Here is a 3,701-nt window from a genome sequence, read left to right as displayed (position 1 = left end):
CAGTTTCTATCAGGATCCTACAGTGAGGAAGAGTTGATCACTCTTCTATAAATAAAACTGGCTTCATTCACACTCCAGCAGATATACTTTGGACTTTTCTTCTTTTTGTACATCTTAGGTAAAACTGAAGGGTAAAACTTAGCCATCCATTGGACTTGTAATTCATCTCCTCCATTGCACTGTTCCCTTCAGCCAAAACAACCAATATTTAACCAAGCTTTAATCTATTTCTAAGTTGCTTTTCTAGAATCCCATTTTTTAAAAAAAATTGAATCACTGTTAGATATGCAGTTACAAAGTTGGTGATTGGGGGATTTCAATCATACAGTGTTTTCTAACACCCGTTCCTTCACTCGTGCACATTTCTCACCATTAATGTCCCCCAGTTCCTCCCTCTTCCTACCACAGCCTGCCTCTATAGGAGATAATTTTCTTCTCTCCTTCTCCTTCTCCCTCCCTCTCCCTCCTTCCCTCTCCTTCCCTCGTCCCTCCCTTTCTCTCTCTCTCTCTCTCTCTCTCTCTCTTTCTCTCTCTCTCTCTCTCTCTCTCCTCTTTGGGCACTGTGATTTGCAATACCATTACTGAAAGTTTATCGTATCGCACTTTATCTCTATTCAGCACTCAGTTTTTGTCCAAAAACTTGAGCATTTGCAATTATCATTGTTGTAATGGTCGCTTCTGTGTCCTAACTGAACTCCCCAACAACTAGTGGCAAGCTTCCTACCATGGACCAGTCCTTCTGGTCCTTTTTTCTACTGTCTTTGGGTATTAAAAATACCAATTTGTATGGGGTCTTCTTCACCACACTGCCACACCCCTCAGCCCCACCATCTATGGGGATGTGATAAAGAAGGTGTATTTTAAATTTTATTTTATTTTATTCATTTTTTTGGAAACATGCTTACATTAAATTTTTTTTATCAAAGCACCATGATGTATAAAGTTATTCATTATTGAGTCTGAATAATCCCATCACCAAATGTCAGGCACAGGCACACTTTAAAATTTGGTTGTTGTAGTTTGGATTTCATATTTTCGTGATGTTCACTTAACAAATCCCTCTGTTCCATCCAAGTTGCAGTGAATTGCATTATTTTATCCTTCCTTGCAGCTCTGTACCGTTTTGTGTGTAAGAAGTCATATTTTTTAATAGACCAAATGCCAGGCCAAGTCTATCATTGGCCCAGATCTGATTTTATTCAACAATAAAAACAATATGGTGCTAAGTTATTTGAATCCAGGCTCTGTTAACTCCCAGTCAGACAGCTCTTCTGTAGTTCTCTTCATCTTTTTGAGCCTCAGTTTTTTTAAAATATAAAATGAGGCCATTTCATTCAACTTATAAGACTTGCTGTGAGGAGAGGGTCACAGTAATAGGACAGCAGGCAGGGTGCTTGCCTTGAATGCAGCCCATCCAGATTTCACCCAGGCACTCCCATATGGTCCCCTGAGCCTGCCAGAAATGAACCCTGAGTGCAGAGTCAGGAACAATCCCTGAGCACATCGAGGTGTACCCCCCAAAAAATAATAACAAAGATTATCTGTGATAATTAAGAGAGTTAATGTGGGCCAGAGGGATGGAATAATGGGTTAAATTCTTGGTACCACTTATGCTTCCTTGAGCCCCACCAGGAGTAATCACTGCATCCTGATCAGAGCTGGTTGTGGTGCCACCACCCCCTCACACGGCCAAATAAATAAAAGAATTAATGTCTATAAAATGATTCATATGGTGCCCTCCCATCAGTGTTTTAACATATGGTAGCTTTTATTATTCATTTATCTATGGAAAGATTCTGCTATTCCTACCTGTCAAAATAAACACAAGCAAAACTTGCAAGGTAGAAGACTGAGAGAAACATTTCATAAGAACTGATTATATTTTTCTGGTAGCCCTGGGGTTAGTTAAAAAAATATCTTGGGGGTGCGGTGCCACCAAAAGGTCAACCTGTACCTGCAGGATGAGTGCATCAGCAGCCTGATGGTGCCTTCAGGCCTCCTGATACCCGCAAATTGCTGCTGTGCCTCTGACCAGACTCCAACAATTTAATTTCCTAAGAAATTAAAGGGCCAAAAGTTAGGTATGTGGGAGCCACACCAACACACCACCCCTGGCTCAGCTACACAAGCTCATTTATGAGCCTTGCTTCAGAGACCTATAACTAAATCTCAGAAGAGACCAAAAGCTTCAGTTAATCTCAGATCATACAAGGCTGAACAGACCAGGGTAAATTGGAGAGGGACAGGTCGGTTTGGTGCCCACTCAAGCAGAGCCCTTGGTAGCCATTTGCTCCCACAGTCCAAAATAGCCACAATGACCCTGGCTGGATTCCACCATCTCGGGCCGGCCTCACCAAGATACTAACCCGTTGAAAATTGATATGCATAATACTCTCCATGTCCATCATTTATAGGTGAATTTCATGACTTCAATTTTCCAAATAGCTGCATAATATTCCATTGTGTAGATGTGCCATAGTTTCTTTATCCATTCGTCTGTTCTTGGGTACTCAGGTGGTTGTTTCCAGATTCTGGTTATGGTGAATAGTACTGCAATAAAATGAGTTTGAAGGAGAGGAACAGATATAGAATGACTGAATTCATTTGTGGTATGGAAAAATATATATAGTAGAAAACCAATATTCATGGCCAGGGAAAACAGGGGTTAGGAGAACTGGTCAATGGTTGGAACTAACCACAGGTGTGTGGAGGGCTGAGGGCAGGTAAGATAGAGAAGAGACCAGTATGACAATAATAGCTGGGAATGATCACGCTGAACTAGATCTGAGTGTTAGAAGTAGGCAAAGGGATACTCTTGATTTTTCAGTACCAATATTGCAAACCACAATGTTCAAAAGAAGAGAGAGAGAGACGAGAGAAAGAGCGAGAGTGAGAGAGTGAAAGCGAGCAAGCAAGTGAGAGAGAGAGAGGGAAAGAGGGAGAGAGAGAGAGAGAAGAAAAGCTCCAGCCGCAGATGCAGGCAGGGGGTGTGGGGTGAGTGGTGATGGGAGGGAACCTGGGGACATTGGCACTGGGAATTGTACACTGGTGGAGGGATGGGTATTGGAATACTGTATGACTGAAATCCAATCATGAACAGCATTGTAAGGGTCTATCTCAGAGTGATTCAATAAAAAAGTGTTAAAAAGTGAAAATTCATATGCAGATTTTGTGGCTGAAATCTCCAATTTTTCTCAGAGGTGGGATGGGCTACTTGCCCTCACTTCCCTATACTCCAAGAAGCACTGGCAGTCACCCCCACAAATCAATTCCAGCATCACCATGTAAGCTCTTCTACCAGCCTTGCTTCAGAGACCCATAAATAAATCTCAAAAGAGATCAAAGGCTGCAGTTAATCTCAGACTGGTGCAAGACTGAACAGACCCAGGTAAATTGGAGGGGCAGGTCAACCTGGTGCCTGCCCAAGCAGAGACCCCGGCAGCTACTTGCTTTCACATTCAAAATCACAACCATGCCCTTGGCCGGATTTCACCATCTTAGGACAAACATAACCCAGATATAATCTGTTGAAAATTTGGATATGTGGGTTTTGTGACTGAAATCTCCAGGCTTTCTCGGGGTCAGAATGGGCTACCTTCCCCCACCTCCTTGTACTTCTGGAAGTCTAGGCAGTCACATCCACATCCCAAATCTGCCACCCAGTTAAAAAGCTACTCCAACCTTACCTTCCCAATAAAAAT

Source organism: Sorex araneus, chromosome 5 (genome assembly GCF_027595985.1).
Source record: "Sorex araneus isolate mSorAra2 chromosome 5, mSorAra2.pri, whole genome shotgun sequence".
Lineage (NCBI taxonomy): Eukaryota > Metazoa > Chordata > Mammalia > Eulipotyphla > Soricidae > Sorex > Sorex araneus.
Note: the sequence above shows the minus strand (reverse complement) of the source record.